Source organism: Cyanistes caeruleus, chromosome 5, assembly GCF_971803275.1.
Source record: "Cyanistes caeruleus chromosome 5, bCyaCae1.hap1.1, whole genome shotgun sequence".
NCBI classification, from domain to species: Eukaryota; Metazoa; Chordata; class Aves; order Passeriformes; family Paridae; genus Cyanistes; species Cyanistes caeruleus.
Window position 1 is genome coordinate 50483624 of NC_141705.1, and position 18666 is coordinate 50502289.

General features: G+C 38.7%; 2 long non-coding RNA genes across 5 annotated transcripts in view; one reads left to right on the forward strand and one right to left on the reverse strand.

The window, feature by feature from the left end:
- Positions 1–2210, reverse strand: part of LOC111929425 (uncharacterized) — a 319169-nt gene extending 316959 nt beyond the window's left edge. For 2 of the 4 annotated variants that reach the window (XR_015286712.1, XR_015286713.1), the window contains exon 1: positions 1361–1943. This is a non-coding gene — a long non-coding RNA (uncharacterized LOC111929425). Of the gene's footprint in view, positions 1–1360 lie in introns of all 4 variants that reach the window. The other 2 variants (XR_002864703.2, XR_015286714.1) reach the window with 1 other exon arrangement.
- Positions 1722–18666, forward strand: part of LOC111929424 (uncharacterized) — a 100559-nt gene continuing 83614 nt past the window's right edge. The window contains exons 1-2 of the long non-coding RNA XR_015286715.1: positions 1722–2076; positions 8116–8220. This is a non-coding gene — a long non-coding RNA (uncharacterized LOC111929424). The remainder of the gene's footprint in view (positions 2077–8115; positions 8221–18666) is intronic.

Below are 18666 nucleotides of genomic sequence, written 5' to 3' on the forward strand. Positions count from 1 at the left end.
GGCAATCATCTCTATTCCAAACTTCATGATACATTTAAAAAAAAAAAAAAAAAAAGTGCTCATTTTTAATTTATACTCTTTACAGATGCATTTTGCTGTTTGCATTTTAGTTCACTAGAACAACACAGTGGCAAGGTGTTCCAAATGCAGAGAGGTGATGTGGCAGGGAATATACAGCAGCGAGATTACACATAGGTAAAGTAATTGAAGAGAAACAGTGAGGACAACAAAGGTTTTGAAAACTAATGTCTGCTATGCTCTTTGTTTATTTTTATTTTACTGACTCCTACATCTAATACCAACTTAATAAATAAACAAGCACTGCAGTTTATAAAGGTATCACATCCTAAATGAGGAAATAAAAATAAATACGCTCTTCAAATTTTCTTCAAACACCTTCCAACACCACAAAAGAAACAATTAGGGACTGTGATGCATTCATGAATAAAGAACAAGACTGGCACAGTGGAAAAAAAAAAAAAAAAACAGACAGAAAATTTCCCAAATGGACATGTATTGTTTTTTAGGTTGAGAGTTGGAATCGATTTTGGTTAAATCTTTGGTTGTTACAACTAATTTAAGGTGTTCATACCCTGTGAGTTGTGCTGGCTAATAGTAAAAAGGCCTGTTTAGTTACATCCATTGACAAGCAGAGTCAGGAGTCTTGAATTGTAACTAAAATAGGTAGCATGGATTAGGAAAGCACAGGCAAAAAAAAAAAAAGATACAATCTATGGTTGCCTAAGTTTATAATGAGTTGTTCTCCCCCAAAGGTTACTGGTGTGCATTTACAATGTATGCCACCTAGTGGGAACAAAAATTTGATAAAAATATTAAAATATTTTAAAATGTTAAAGTGGCTCTTTGATATTGATAATGCATCATTTGCACTATATCTGTACTAGAAACACAGCTGGCTGTAGATAGTGAAGCACTTCTATTTCACAGTACCAATATTACAAAACAGACCTATGAAACTCACTAAAAATATTCAAGTCAAAGACTAGATGAATTCAAGGATGGCAGACAAGAAAGTCAGTTACCAAATACTCAGAGATACTTCTAGTCTATAAAGTCTCTTGAAAATACCAAGGCTGAGAGTATATGTAGTATGCTTCTGCTAGTCTTGCTCTTAGTGTAACTCAGTATTTGGGAAGTAAATGGACTTCTGATGTGATTCGGCTTGAACAGTCTTGCTTTACATAGCTTATGCCTTAGTTATTCAAGAGTAATACAGAAATAATAAACTCTTGCTCAGTAGAGTTCAAAGACACAGTGATCTAAAGTACAGAGTAAACATAAAGGAATAAGATTTAAAATTGATGATACAAGGCAATGCACTGTAATCTAATTACCTGACCTTCAAAAAAATAAAATTCTGGAAATGGAGGAAGTGCTACTTCATAATCTTGGCTTCAAATCTAATAATCTTGCATCATTAGCTCGGGCATGGCAAGTAGCATTAGGTGGGAGGATGAGCCACCTGTCTGCCCTCAGCTCGCCCCAGGTAAGGCACCGAGGGTGCCTTGGGTGCCGTGGGTGAGGAAACAAGAGGTTTTCAGCCTGACGCTGCTTCCCCCGCGGCCAGCCCACACGGAGGGCTCCCCAGAAGTTTTGTCTGTGCCCACTCAGCCAGAGGAGGCACAGAGCCCTCCGGTGCCGCGCAGAGCCGGCCGAAGGGGGAGAGGGGAGTGGAGAGAGCCCCGCAGCCCACAGGCCCTGCTGCGGCCTGGGCGCAGCGCAAGGCAGAGCGCGGTGATGGCCCTGCTCTGCCCCTGTCCCGGCCTCTGCCTCTGCCAGCCCTCTGCCTCTCCCGGCCCTCTGCCTCTGCCGGCCCTCTGCCTCTCCCGGCCCTCTGCCTCTGCCAGCCCTCTGCCTCCAGCCCTGCTCGGCTCCGAAAGGCTCACAGGCTGGGCTCGGCCAGGGCACAGTCGCTCGAGTACAGGAGAACGTGCTCAAACATCGCCCTAAGCACAGGCAGCAAGGAGACAGGTGAAGGCTGTATTTCTGCCTGTCTCATCCCCGACCACAGGACCCTCGGTCAGCTCAGGGAGCACCGGCTCGCTCTCAGCCCAGGTAACCCAGAAATCCTTTCCCGAGGCCGTCCCGGGGCGGCTGAGGGCCTCCCCCTGGGGGAGGCACAGCCCGCCCTCCGGGAGAGCTCCCAGGGCAGCCTCCTAGCACCAGGTACCACTGCGTTTGTTGGTCCCTTTCTCGTCAGCACCGAGAGCTTTGTTTTTCACAGTTCCTCGCCAGTATTGCGAGCCCCACCGGCGTTACTCTGCTTTCTGTGTCCTTTGTTCCTCAAGTAGGAGGGTGCTTTAAAAGAAATTCTCTCCCTTTTAATTAAATCAAGGCTGTTGGTGCTGTGATTTGTCTCGCTCTTGTCTCAAGAGAAAACTTCAAAATTGCTTCTGCCAGGGCTTTGAGTGCTGAAGAAGAGGGCAAAGAGGAGAGAAAAAGCTTCATGCTACTCAAGAATAACTCTACTTTCAAAAAAAAACCTTCTTTATTCAATCATATCTGAAATATCTTTATCGCTGACATCACACATTTCCCTTCTGTATGTTGTTTCAGTTTTTTCTTTGTGCAACTCGATCTTTTTCATATAAGATCTGAAGAGTTGGAGACAGTAAATACATTTTTCAATTTATTCTGATGGGGTTTTTTACATGAACTATCACACAAATACAAAAGCAGTTCACAATGCATTTTGGTCCTATAAATTCATTACATTTTCTATGATTTGCTCACATTTTCGTCACTTGTATTCTTGTGCCTCAGGGATAAGAGTCAGTAAACCGAAGCAGGACACTGTTTTCATTATTTTGGTGCAGCTAAAGAAAAGTAAATTAACACATTTATTCAAGATCTGTGCAGGTAGTAGAAGATATCCTCACCTCTTCCCAGCTCCTTATGGGAAGAAAACACTTTCACAAGCAAAACTCAAAGGCAGATAGTTATTCTGTGTGTTTAGGGGGTCTGACTCTTAGTAGTACTGAAAGTTTGTCAGTTTATATGCTGATAATCAAACTGCTGATCAAAGTAGTAAAATGTGAACTTTGACACCACATTTTAGACCACCATGTTCTAAAATATGATGTGTAGACATGGAGAAATAAAAGGAGTAGGGGAAATAATAAAAAACACCTGTAACAGTAGAAGGAAACTTCAAGGCTGTTTGTATCAATGTGTTGAGTTTACCAAGGTGTTTTAGAGGAGGCATTTAGAGGACACATTTCCAGATCATTCTATGCTTTACAAAAAAACATTTCTGAAAAGAAGTAGGCTTTCTGAGAGTGTGTCTTCTTCTAGTAAGTCAGTCCAGTGAGAAGCTGGGACCAAACAGAGGGCTTCTTGTGCTACTTTCACATGCATGATCCCATCTCAATAATCTAGGGTTTGGCTGACCCCACAATGGGCTGGTTTGGGGAACCTCTGTTCTGTGAGTTTCCAGTGTGATTCCCTAAACTGGTTACTCTTCAGTCAGAGAAGTGTTGAAAGAAAGGAGGACGGAGGGTAGCAGAACTACCCCTTTGTACAACAGGTTGCTTGGCTGATATTTTCAAATTGAAACCATCACACCACAATAGCAACAAGCATTCCAAAGAGATGGAGACTTACCTGGTACAGACTAGTAAAAAACAAAACCAAAAAAACTTATTTTTTTTCCTTTTCTAGTTTTGATCCATGTGGTTTGAAACCCATCACTTTTCCATTGCTTTACTTCCAAGGCAGCACATAGAAAAGAAAACAGGGAAAAACATCACTAAAAATAATGTACTGAAAAATGCAAAGTCAGTTTAGGTCAATACATCTAAACAAACAAAATCAAAATCTATGATCTCCCAATGGGCTGGCAACTAACCAAAACTTATGCTGTTGTCTTGCATTTTTGGCTGACCCAGCTTGTAAAGCAGAATTAAATTTTGGTAGTAAAACCCTACTACCGTTTGCTAGCTCCTCCAATTCTTTTCCAGCCTTCAAGGTAACTTGATGTAACTCAGTGAAATTTAAACTTCAGGATGACAAAATTTTTAGAACTTCAGAAACACTGCTTTACCATATCTTCTTTTTAAGTTACTGAAATGTATTTGAAACATATTTGTTTAGTCTAGCCTTCTATGCTCATCCACCTTCTTTTGTTCAACATTATTTTCTGAAAAAAAGTACTACTAGTGCACCTAGCCACGGTATGCTATAAAGAATAAACTTCTCCACAGCGGCTATTTTGGATCACTGGTGTTTTATGACAACAAATAAAATGTGTATGAGGGAAGCTTGATCTCAGTCCACTTAAATTTTAAACAAAATAATGGCCCATAAAATTTGTAGAGATGAGAAACAAATCTGCTTTGCTTTCAGACCTTCTGATGTCTTAACAATTTTTTTTTTTTCCTCTTCATGGGTAAGTTTTTTCCAGACCTAGAGATAAACTGAAAATGTAAAGTTGACACAAATTTGTGTCTATTAAATTCTCAAAATGCTATATCAGACACTTAATGCATTACCCTTTTCTTACTGAATACTACAGTAGTGCCATGAAGATGACAATAGGGCCAAGATGAAATTTAAGAGTAAAAAAAGCAAGTGGGTTTACAAGAGATAAAATACTAGAAGTTTTGGGGTGATCTGCTTCTGAGTTATTGAAGAGAAAAATGTACTTTGTCATTGCCAACAAATTGATTTTACTTTAGGCTTTCTCTCACTTAGCTTCATCCATAAGAAAAAGACTGATGGTCCTCTTATTCACTTGCCAGTGTCTACATAAAAAAAAAAAAATAGAGGTATGATACCTATTTAGAATATTTAATTTTGTCAAGGAAATTTCATGAGCAAACTTACCTCTGCTTTACCGTACCACAGATTTTCAAAGCTTCATAGAAGGGAAATTGTATCAGTGATATCAAGAAGGCACTAAATATCCTTCGCTCTGATAAATTCAACAAAAGCAGTAAGAGCTCCCCAGAACAGCCAGCAACTTTAAGGCTTGAGGCCTTAGGCACTGTTGTCATTTACACCTGGAGAATAATACAGACATATGAGCAAAACTGAAGATCCTTTTTATCCTTTGTTTTAAAGCATTTTCCTGTTCAAATACGCCGTTCTTCTCTCATGCTGTCTCTTTACCAGTAAGGGTGAGTGCATAATGATGCCATTCATACAGGCTTGCTAACAGCTAGATCAATGATACTTGTCACATGAGTAGTTTCCTGGGCTGCTTCTCAGAGTTAATTTTGATGGTATTACTTGAAAAAACACATTTAGCTTTTGGGTTCCTTGTATTGATTTTTGTTTTTATAAATGTAATGCTTGTTTCACCCTAATATGTAAGTGTTTCCTTAAAGTGGATCTATAATGAGGGAGTTGGACTGTGTGTCTTACCTCTCTCTGCACACTATTAGCACTGGACTCCCAAGGGTACCTTGTGCAGTGAGCTACAATAATGAGGTTGATGGCTCATAAAAGGGCTGATGTGACAAATTACTGACCTGTTTTGGAGATTAAGTACCTTCACCAAGGTGTGTATATCACCTTTTCATTCAGCATAATTCTTTTAAGTATGGTGGTTGTGCTGTTGAGTGTTCCATGTGCCAAGCTGATCAAGAAAACATTTGCGAAATGGAACTACTGATCTGATTAGTTGTGCTTCTCCCAAGACAAAACACATCATTCTGTGATTCAAAATGTGCAGTGGGTTAAATTTATACAGCTTCTTGCAAGAATTAGAGGTCTTCCTATACCTGCTGCTTTAGTTGGAAGAGTATTATTGGAAGATGCAGGTTATAAAACTCACTTCCCCATAATACAGATGCTGCCCTTTTGCCCTATAAAAATGTTTGATGTTTGATTAAGCTCCAGCAGTATCGGCTGGTTCTCTACCTATAATCAGGCCTTCTCGTAACCATTCTCTTTCATGAGACACTCTACTTTTTCCCAGTAAGTGGGACATTTATTCTTTTCTCTGATCATGCTTTTGGTGGTACAGCAACACACCTATTGATTCAAATTTTAAATCTTAAGCATTACAGATCAAGTGATAAAGTAATCATAGTAAAAATGAATTACTTGTCATCTGTAGGACATCTGTATATATGTTTTCCTTAATATTTGTCCATCAATTGGTTTGTGAAGGTAACCAACAGAAATTATATCCACTGTGTATTTTATTTCCTTGCTATTTTTGCTGGTAATTTTTAAACCTTCTCATTTATGCCTGCCAGACTTTGTCTGGGTGCATTTTTATGGGTGAAAAATGGCTCTGTGATACACAATGTGTATTTACGTGTGTTCCACAATAATATATGGTTTTTGACAGGAAGCATAAAAGCTGTTGTCATACTCTTAGAAGTGTTAGATGATGCTTAATTTGTCATTTTATTTTTGGAGCATTCAGCAGATTGAGCTTCATTGTCCTACTGATGTGGCCAACAGAGAGTTTGCATTGATAGTCTTTCCTCATTAGCATTGACACTGCTGGTTGTGCTAGCTTTCATCTCTCCCCATAGCTGTTGCTTTGGGTTTTTAAGTACAAGGACTCTCCAGCATTGAAATAGCGCAACTCATTGCTGTCCCCTCGCTGCAGTGGGATTGTCATTTCTGTCCCTCACACTGTCTCACATGCATACAATTCCCGAGGAAAAAATGAATTTTATGAAGTATCTTGCATAATTGTCTGCTCCTCTGTGATGTGTATAATGATGTGTAACATTATTTTGGAAAGTCACGATCAAAAGTTGAATCCTTGCTGTATTTCTGCTTCTTGATTCATCAACAGAGTTGGCAGGCAATGGCCACAGTCCCTTCTGCAATGACATATTCCCCTCTCTAAACAATGGGATAGCTTTTGCTGAGCTTCTCTCTGACTAACTGCCACAAAATAATTGAGGCTTTCTGCACAGGTAGTGGTGTTGTGTAGTACAAGAATATCAGCACCACTGAGAAAGTATGACTAAAGTGCTAGGCAGATACTGTGGCAGTGGTAGAGCTATGAGAGAACTTGTACTGAAAATGTCATATACAAAGAAGCCCTTTAATTTCTTCAGTAGTTTTCACATTCTCTGTATCTTTTAAACTTATCCCCCCTACTTAGTGTGGATTTAAAAAAAAAAATTAAATGGAATATTAATTATTTTGGAAGTACAGATCTTTGCATTTAGTTCTCAGTAGGCCTTTGTGATGATGAGACTAAGCTTACTTGAAGTGGAAGTCAAGGTAGGTTTCCAAAAGGTGAGCTTCAACATTTCATGAATTTTATATGTGTATGAATGATTTGTATGTACCCAGGAAAAGAAATCTTGTACTATAAAGAATCAGCCTTGAATGCCAGTATTTTGAATCTTCTGGCTTCTGATTTACCGGTTGCTTTCAATTTTGATAGCCATCCTCAAAGTGTGAACACCATTCTATTTATTTTTGTTTATATCAGCTCACAACTCATGCTAGGAACAACAAAACTCTTGAAAGTGCATTTTGCCTTCAGACGAATATGGTCCGCTTGTGAGAAATGCTCATGAACATAAATCTGTTTATTTTTATTTGGTTTAATAATCAGTATTGATTTTCTAAGTTTGAAATTTTATTTTAAAATATATTAAAAATTCTATTGAAAACTCCTTCTTCCAAAATGAGTATTCAAGATTTGAAAACAGCTGTTACAACAGCCCAAGCTTCCAGATCATTCTGTATTCTGCTTATAAGTACATCAATTCAAATCCCTCTCTGTCAATAGCCCAGCTTGGAGCAGAGCCTTCCCATTGCAAAGTTTGTATTAATGAGTATTGCAGCATCTGTTGAAGAGATGCAGAGAAGAACTTTGCTTTGCAGGGAGGATCTACATGCCTGGAACACAGCAGCATGATCTGTTATGCAGGGGGTTAATGGATCTGCATTAAAAACAATATATTTATGCTCTGTGTGGGTAAATCATGGTTAGATCAACCTAGAAATTTACTGATATGTTGATCAGGAGTGTGTGTGCTAATAATGACATAGCTGAGTTAAGGGAGCAGAAGAAGAGCCTGTCAATCAAAAATTCAAATGTAGAATTACTTAAATTAAACCTTAAATGCTATATATGTGTTGCTTTAACATGTGTGGCTACTATTTCAATAGGAGTAACTATGCTGAGAATGATGAATGGCATTTTGTGAAGATCTGTCAACACCAGAAATACTGGGTATCTTTCATTCAGGGACTCTTCTAATACCATTTCAACAGGTATGATATAAGTAACTATTTTAACCACATAAAATTTCTTATGGTGGTAGTTCTTAAATGGCTTAGGCTTCCAGAGACTTGTCTGTGCTCTAGTGTGGTAACAGATTGCTGACTTTATTTTTCAAACAGACTGTTTTTAGAGACTCTAAAAGGTCACTCAGAAGCATCACTGTGGGAAGAGCCCTGTTTTGACTTTAATTAATCCCAATTAATTATAGTAAATTTCAGACATAGTATTTCATAAAGTTGTAGAACCATAGAATAATTTGAGTTGGAAGGGACCTTTAAAGGCCCTCTGAAATGAGCAGGGACATCTCCAACTAGGTTAGATTGATCAGAGACCCATCCAGACCGACCCTGAGTGTTTCCAGAGATCCCACTGGGTAAGTAATTGATGAAAATATTAAACAGTACCGGTCTCAGTACAGACTCCTGAGAGACACCACTCATCTCATGGCACTTTGTTGCTGAGTATAAATCAGCTTTGTATAATCTATCATATTCCTCCTCAATAGATTCCTTTACCTAGTCAAATTGATAAAGGGCTGCAGCTATTAGTAACAACACTATAATCTGATACTCTTGATCATATTCAAGAGCTCTAACAGAACATATCATTGCATCATGGTAGGAAGATGTGATGCTTTTCTAGTCCTTCAAAGTCCTTAATTTCTTCAAGTGGTGTGGTTCCATTTATATAGTGTGTTTTTCCATAACACTAGCCCACATAACTACCTCAAAGAAAAAACTGAAGAGAGCTCAGGATACTGCATTTAGATACATTTTTGTCCTTACAGGATTCAAAAATTCTCAAAAATTTACCACATTCTCATGCTCATAGTCGACTTTTATAATTACTTGGAAAGATGTATAAAGGATAAATTAGAGATCACACCATTTGAACTAGTTCAGAAAAATGTTTCAGATTTAAATGACAGGAAAAACTATACTATGTGCAGCCTGGTTCTGGCTTGTCCAGGTTTCAGATGGGATAGAGCTAATTTTCTTCTTAGCAGCTGGTACAGAGCTGAATTTTGATTCAGTATGAGAATAGTGTTGACAGTGCACCAATGTTTTGGTTGTTGCCAATAGTGTTTATTCTAAATCAATAACATTTCTGTGTGCCATGCTCTGGCAGTGAACAGGTGTGCAGGAAGGGAGCATGGGCAGGACAGAATCACACAAAATCAATTAGCTTGGAAAGGCCTCTGAGACTGAGTCCAACCTATGACCACACTGAGTGCCACATCACCTTGCTGGGCAGCCCATTCCAATATTTAACAGCCCTTTCTTTGGAAATTCCTCCTGATGTCCAACCTAAGCCTCCCCTGACACAGCTTGAGGCCATTTCCTTTCATTCTGTCACAGGTTGCCTGGGAGAAGAGGCTGACCTCCAGCTTGCTACAACCTCCTTTCAGGGAGCTGTAGTCTGTGAATACATTTCTGATCCATGTTGTGGTAAATCCTGCACAGCAAGTACAACATAGTAACAAAACTATCCAGAGTTACAGGAGAAACCCTTGTATATAACTGTAATACTGCAAACAAATGTTTGTATGTTTTGGAAAATAATTGACTACAGATATTGTGTATCTACAAGTTCATAAAGTACTCTTCATCTTACTGCCTGGAAAATGAGTGCTAACTAGGCGAAGATATTACGAGAAGTTTTTCTGAATGCAAATAATACATAAAACCCAGTTCAAATAGGAATTTTATCGAACCCCATATCTCAAAGTATTACTCACTTTATTTGTATGGCTGTTTCATATTAACTGCCAGTTATGAGGTGGTTATTATACAAGGGAGGAAAAAAAGTAGTGGGTTTAGTGCAGCAAGAAGCTGGAAAAAATCTTGTGATGTTTATGAGAATTTTGGTGAGATTTCTGACATTATTATCAGAAAGGGAGACCTTCATGTGTAGTTAATATTTTCAGTTCTCTGCAACTCTTCATAGTACTTATGTTTTTTAAATGACACCCAAATAGTTTGTGGGTGTTAAGATGGGGGATTCTCAACTCAATGGCTTAAGGCTTCTGCTCACTTTGTCCTCCCTTCACCATTACTCCTTCCCAGAAAAAGTATCATGAAATGCCAATTTGAGACCTTTTCTAAAGCTGAACTGATGTTTGTGTTATATGGAGTCCATACTGATATGGATCCCACAGATAGCTTTTCACTTAATATTTCAGCCACTAGACCTAACAATTTTAAATACAGAAAATTAAGACCAGTACTTTACAGTCACTGATAATACTGGGAAGCAGCGTTAAGTGATGATGGTACTCCTGGAAATAATGCAGCTCAGCCAAAGTGGGAGTCAGAGCAGTTGAAACCCAACTGATGTCTGCTGCACCAAGGTACAGGAGGGCTCATAAGTGCTGGCAGTGCAGAACATTTTATCTCCTACAGAAAACAGGCCCTTGTGTCCCTTTGATTTTTAAACCAGCCTGCTCCATCTGGCACAGTCTGTGCTTCCAAGTAAGGTTCATATCTCTGTTGCCTAAGGAACAATGGAAAAAGGACCCTTAGAAGGAACTTCAAACTAAAGTTCCTGCACAAATGACTAATTTTACCTTAAACGAAGTGCCTGCTTTTAGGGGAAAGATAGAAATTTCATCATTCAACCACATCTAAACACTATTGCTTTCCAGAGTAGTGCATATATTTGCCAGAACCCTTCAGATTGTTCTAGGAAAAGGGTAGTGGTGTCATAGGGAGGAAAAAAAGAAAGATTCTTAGAAAGCTAATAACTTGATTGATTTTTAGCATAATGGAATTACCATAAAAATCAAACTCACAGATCTAGATAAGTTAGGAAATTAAACATTGCAGTGGGACACACTGAGGATGACCAACATGCAGCAGAAAATCACATCTTCTAGAAACAAATTTGAATTAGGTGTATACCAAAACTCAAACAATTATGCTCTTTGTTTTCCCACTTCAAAGTGTTCTCATTGTCCCCAGAATATGAACATTCTTGTTAGTCTTGAAGATTATCATATTCATATGAGGCCATAAAATCTTGCTACCCAACTTTTTTAAGTCTTTGAGGTGTTTAAGTGGGTTTTGTAATTGCAGAATGATCATGGATAAGTAGATGTATCATGGTTCTTATTAGGCATGATATTCATTATTTGTATACTTTGTCATGTTGTTTCTTAGTCTGTTCATTGGACTGATTAGTTCTGTTCTGTACATTCATTTTCTCTTGGAAGTTGTCCATTCCCCTACAGACTTCTCTTAACTGTATTTGTATTTCTTGTATGCCTGCATTTCCCTCTCAAAAGTGATGGGGAGGGAAAATGTTATTTTTGATGAATGCCTATAATTGATTTAATGACGTATTTTCAATTATTTGCTACTGCAGTCTTTCTGTTTACCTTGTACTTCACTACTGACGAAAATGTAGTAGGTATTGTTAGTGATGTCTCCAATTAATTCTAAGTCTTTCTTCCCTCACTTACAGGAGATTTACAATCACTAATTATCTATTCAGTATACACAATGCTTTTGTCATAGAATGACAGCAGTCACTGTGTTTTATCTCTCCTTTTGACATTCTCTCAGTGTTTTTTTTAGGCTTGAGCAACCTAAATATTCTGCTGTCTGCAAATGCTGCCACTTGAATTCTGTTGTTAAATAGTGAATGTACAGATTCTGCTGTGACATCTTCAATTGAGGCATCTAGTTTTCAAACCAGACTTTTCTTCCTGTTTATTGTGTTACTATCCTTATTTACATGGGCAAGAAATGGCCCCAACAAATGGCAAATGATGTAATTGTAAGTATCTGCTGTCAGTGCTTGAAAACAGTACATGAATTTTGACAGGCAGAGAGCAAATTATTATTTTTGGAAGTCCTAGTTATACAGCAGTTCTCAGGGGGAAAAAAAGGTGGGGCAGGGAAAGGGAGGGAATATTGTCAGTCTTTGGCAGTGAAATAAAGTGCCAGAAGTCTTAACAAGAACCTATTTAGTGACTTTCTGAAACAAGGCACTGTAGACTGAATAAATGATTTAATAAATGCATAGAAATTATGAAACTGATTTTCAAAAAATTTACAAACCTTATCCTACAACTGATTAATATGCAGCCTTCCTAAATGTCTCACTCTGTGTCAGCCTTAAAAGGATGATCTGGCCTCGTGCCTCAGGATCATAGCTCATAGGAGCAGGCTGGAAAGGATACAGAGAGGGGCCACAGCAATGATCAAAGGACTGGAAAGCTGCCCTGTGAAGCAAGGCTGAGAGAGCTGGGTTTGGGCAGCCTTGAAAAAAGAAGGTTTAGGGGAGACCTTATCACCATGTCCCAGTATTCAGGGGTGGCTACAGATGAAAACTGCCTTTTTATCAATAGTCATGTGGAAAAGAGGAAGAGTATTGGGTAGAAGTTATTCCATGGAAGATTCTGATTGAACATGGGAAATGAGTTGCTCACCATGAGAACAATCAGCCATTGGAATAATCTCCCCAGGGAAATGGAGAAGTCTCCAACACTGGATGTTTTTAAGATTCTGATGGACAGGGTATTGTCCCATCTTGTCAAAACCATGATTTTACCAAGAAAGGTTGGACCAAATGATTCTTGAGGTCCCTTCCAACTTAGTGTTCTGTATTAATCTAATCTGGTCTGGTTTTGTTCTCACTAAGCCTTACAGGTTAGGTGACTTGATTGGATTTTATCTTCCAGATTGGTACTCCTATTTGAAAAGCAGAACGTGTATATCCTAGGGAACTTGCCCCCAGAAGTGAGTCTGTGACAATTGTCTGTGACAATGCTTCTGCAGGAAGCATTTAGCATATTAAACATATTTGTTTCTGGATGGTTTTGGTTTTATGATTTCTGATGATGCCGATATATTTGAGGCATACCGATCTTGTATCCTCAGGCAGCTCTGTGTGGAATGTGATATGCAGGATAGATCAGATCAATTTTATGCAGTCTGTAGAATTTTCCTGTTCCATATGTGTGCTGGTTTTGCCTGGGGTAGAGTTAATTTATTTCCCAGTGTCTGGGGGAAAGTGTGGGGTAACCCCCCTCAGTATGCAGTTGTGTTTTCAATTTGTGCTTAACACAGGTTGATAATATAGAGAAGTTTCTAGAGAGGACTTATACAGAGCCAAGACCATTCCTGCTTTTTATATCACCATGCTGGTGAGGAAATCAGGAGTAGGAGGTTGGGAGGAGACATAGCCTGGACAGGTGACCCAAACTGACCAAAGGAACATTCCAGATCATGTGACATATGCTCGTATATAAAGTTGCAGGAAGAAGGAAGAAGGGGGAGATTTGCAGTGATGGAGTTTGTTTTCCCAAGTTGCTGTGATGTGTGATGGGGCTCTGCTGTCCTGGAGACAGTTGAACACCTACCTGCCCATGGGAAGCACCAGATTAATTCCTTGTTTTGTTTTGCTTGTACGTGCAGTTTTTGCTTTTCCTATTAAACTGTCTGAAGCTTGACCCACAGATTTTCTAGCTTTTGTTCTGTCAATTCTCTCCCCAGTTCTACTGATGGAGAAGTGAGGGAGTGGCTGCGAGCAGCTTGGTTCATGGCTGGGGAAAATCACAGCAGTGTGCCAGGGTGCCAAATTTCCCTAATCTGTTAGATAATGGAAAAGCTACCAAATATCAAATTGGAATGCCTATGCCCAGCCTCAGATACTGCATGAAATTTAGGTTTGGATTCAGACCTAAATTTGGTATGAAATCTTGCTTATAATTTTAGCAAATGTAAAATGTGTAACAAACACATGATAAACTCAATCAGTTAACACAGTTACACCTCAATCAATTTTTTTTTAAGATTGCTCTTTGAATAACATATGTCAACCTGTTAGAGCAGTTTGATAAATATTCCAGCTACACATCCCCCTAGCCAGTAGCAAACAACCTTTTTCCTCCCCCAGTACATTTTCAAAGCAAAGTCATCAGCAAGGTACTAATAAGCCTCTGATTTAGTCATGCAGCTTGCAGTGAAAGCCTCAAGCTGAAGGCTGTGTAGATATATAATTTCCTACCTGTTTCTCTGAGCTACAAGCTCTTTCTATCAAGGTAAAATGCACTAAACTAGCTCGTAATTCTTCTGTCTGCTTTGTGTTGCTTGAGAGGCTTTAAGGAGCTATAATCAATTTGCTAAAGGAATGAAGAACAGCCATGACCCTGCATCATTCACAATGAAGAATTCACTAGTGAAAATTCTCTGCATATATGTAACTACTCACCTGTTACACAGCTGCAAAAGCATAAGGGTCCTTGAGGTGATATTGTATGTTGAATAAAGGAGAAAGACGTAAGATAACAATCAATATTGTACTTTTCTGAAGTGAAATCACGTATCTAATCTTGAATTGGGTATGATAGGAAATGAAACTTGCTGGGAAAATCCATTTTGATTCACAGGTGCTATGTCTTTCTCTCTGCTACTAATTTAAGTTTAAAATTGCAAGGTCATATACTGTGGGATTATTTCACATGAAAAAAATTCTTTATGCAGAGTATTTGCAACTAGGGACTAAGGCTTTAAGAGTGTTTGGGTAAGAAGAGAGAACTACCAGTTTGTGTGCTTGGCAACAATTTCTAAAAATGCACATGTTGTAAAGTCATCATTGGTAAAAGCAGCTTAATGAAATAAGGGCTTATATGAATGTATTTAATTATAAAATTATGATTAGCCTACCAAAAGTGCTGGCAGGGAAGTGTGAGTAACTGTGGGGTTGTGGCGTCCTCTGCATGACGCATAAAACAAAGAAAGGCCCAAACCAGCTACACAGAAATTGAATTTCTAAAGACCTGTCCTACCCGTGTACACATTTATCCCATTTCAATTATCACTCTTTGTAATGGCCATTGAAGACTGATTCTGCAGCCAGAAGAAGCTCTTTCTCTACACTTATATAATTTCAAATACTCCATGATATAATGACCAGGAATAAAGTTGCAAACCACCTCTGTCACAATGAAATTCTTCTTTAGGGAAACACCATTGTATTGTGCTGTCAGAGAAATAGCTGATAAAATGGACTAAGATGTAACACATGATTAATCACCTTTTCTTAGAGTTCCAAGTGTAATAATCGTTTTTTGTTTGTTATTACTTTCCCTCTCCTTTGTCATATGAAACTGATAAAAGGCAGGGAGTTTTAACCCTAAGAGAAATTCCCTAGACACATAATCACTGTATAACCCAAACAGACCTGAATTTTTGCATGGATAAAAACTTCTCAGAAACTTCAAAAAGGAGAAAAAAAAAAAGTAAATTATGGAGATGCCTGCTACTCTGACACTGATCTCAAAGTTCAGTATCACCTTTTCCTTGCATCCTTTTTCACCTTTCAGATTTCTTATAAGGTAATCATCTGTAAACTTCTTTCGCAAACCTCTTCTCTATTTTGTTTCAGATATGCTAGTTTAAAAAAACTACTATTTGAGAGCATGTCTAATTAACAATTAAATTCGTTGGTGGTAGTGTCCTTAGGAAGCTGCATATTTCCCTATTAGTATGTAAGCAGCAACATAAATCAAAACAGCTGGAGCTGGGCTATTGATCAAGTGAAGAACTTTTTTTTGCAAAGCTCCATGGTCTACATATTAGCTCACAATGTTGTTTCCTCCAGCCAGATACTTTCCTGTAAAGTGGTCAGTTCAGCTTTACTTTCTATATAACTAGCTGTGACTGACAGTTAAAAATGTTGAGGGGAAACTGCAGTTTTGTGACATTGCCTTTCAATGGATAATAAAGTTTTTAAACTATAAGCCCATGACCTACTAGGGTTCTTCCTTGGGTTTATTCTTACAAGGCAATTACATCAGTAAGCAGTGTACTCTTTACCTTCTTTCACTAACATCATAGTGGCAAGTCAGGGTGTTAACCCAGAGACTCAGTAAATTTTCAGATCACTGCTTATTTCAGGATTTTAGGAGAACTTATCATGAAAATGTAGGTATTTAGGGGAGGGGCTGCAAAGAGACAAAAGATAGTGTTCTTGTGATCATTCATAGACCTTAAATAAACTCTTTTTAGTGAATGGTATGATTTGGTCTCAAACTTGAAAACCAATTAACCCCGTGGAACTGTAGCCCCTTCAGTTTGTGAGCTTATTTCTCCTATAAAAGCACAAAAGACCTATGTGACTGATCCCCTGCATGTTGCTTGTACCACCCAGGCTCATAAACATGGCCCAAAACACTAAAAAACTGCCTTGTTTTCAGAGTTCAAGATGAAACAATGTAATCCTTTGAAGGTGGAATCAATTGGCAAATCAGGAGCCAGCTCTGTGAACTGAAGTAGATGGGAAGAGTGCCACCCGTTTGAAAATGAGCAACACCAGACTCTGAGTAAGTGGGAGAGGAAGCTTGCTCAGTTTTCAGCAAGGGACACAGTTCAGGTCATGAGAGTGGGGTTTGGGGTTACAGGCTTTCTTCTGACACAGAACAAGATGTTCTTCTGTTTTGTGGCAGAACTCTTAAGTTCATTAAATAGCCCAAATGGAAGGATGAGGAAAATAAACAACATTCTTGCATCCATGGTCTGTTTCAAGTCTGGCCAGACATTGGTGCTGTGTGACTGACACATATTTGTATATTTGGTATTTTGAATGTCACAAAGACAGGTTAACAGTTTGCAATGTTTTCTAAAACCTTCAAAATCTACTGAAGTCTTTATCAGTAAACTGTGTTAGCTCCGAAATGCAGGCACTGATTCAGCTGCAGTCCATAAAAAACAGAGCTTAGACTAATCAGAAATGTGTTCCTTGTAATCTACAAATTAAAGGGTACACTTGAAACTGAAAAAGTTGGGAAGGATTATGTCTGGAAGTTTCTCATTGGTGATCTATTAGGTAGGATTTTTTTTTTTCTGTTTGTTTATGTTTTTTTCCTGCCATGTATTTGTCTGTAAACATTATTCAGATCTACTGTCACAACTGGGAGTTGTGGGGAGAACAGCTGTGACCTGGCCACAGCAGCTGGAGTCAGCTTTATAATGAACTTGTGGGAGGAAGCAGAGGTGGGAAGAACATGGTGCCATACAGTGGGTGAGTTCCATGAATTCTGACTGCCAGTTGCCATGGGGACTTTAGGTGTGAGAAAGGATGTTCATAGCAGTAGTTTTCAGGGTATGAGAAACCTGCTTTGTTACACTGCCCAGCAGTTCAGTGCTTGGTCTTGGTAGATAACAGACTGATGGTGTGGGACATGAGACAAGTCACTTCCTTGTTCCTCACAAATGTGGGTTTTTTCCCCTTGGAACTTGTACTTGCACAAACATATGCACACACATGAATATATAAAGATGTGTGTGTGTACACACACTTCTATAGCTCTTTCTTCTCCACTATGGTAAAGAACAGTACACTGAAAAGTCCTAACCCTGTTCATTCAAAGGACTGCATAAGAGCAACATTTTATATCACAGTTCATCTTTTCAACGCAGTTGATTTGAATCCTTCCCCTTCTGACAGTCCTTTGCTAGCCAAGTATTGAATAACTGCCTCAGTGAACTTCCAAGGCATCAGCAGAGTATCTTTAGTGCCTTCTCTTCATGATTTTGCAGTGAACTCTACTCATGTTCTTTGTATTTTGGAAGTCTTTCATGACAGAGCAGTGATGGCTGCAGTCAATTCAATACACAAAGTCCCTGACCCAAGGACCACAAAAAAATGTAATGAGCAGGATAAGTTTAGTGTAAAGATACTGGAATTTTTAAGAGCACTCAAAGAGTGGTGCTATGAGTTTGCTGATATTTCATTCTAGGGCCTTAACCATCAAACTCCTTTCCTTGCAATTTATTTTAATAAGATGCCATCAATGTTCGCTCTGTATTTTCAGCTAATGAATGTAATCACCTAGAAAGAGTCACAATTATCTGTTTTTCACTAGTACACTCAGTACTTCCCATGCAGAGAGCCAAAATTGCTCCTGGAAGAGCCTGGTTGATGAGAGTGAATTGTTGCTCCTGTGGCAGATGGAATTTCCCAGGAGCCTTTTGAGGAGGACAGTCTGATTGCTGGTGAAATTAAAAGTTGCCTAACTGTGAGAGGCTGAGAAGTATAACGGGGATGGTAAAGATTTAAATATTAACATTTGAGAAGAGTGAGAAAGAATCTCCAGGCAGATCAGATGGCTCAGATCTGCAGCAAGTTCTCGACAGTTAATATCAGTACAGTAGGTGAGACCCTCAGCCTTTAAACTGTCTAGGCAAAACTACAGGAGGAGAAATCTTCAGAAAGGATGTGACTGTCAGTTCTAATCCCAGAAATGCTACTCTCTCTTTTGGTAAAGCCTCATTGCCCATCTAATAAGTTCTTACTGCTTCCTGTATTCAGACTGTGTGGCAGAACAAGGGAATTAAAGCTGTGTTTATTTGTCACTCAGTATTTACTCATATTTCATTCATACAATTTCAACTAGTTGAAATTTTAGCTGTAATTGTCTGGGCAGCATG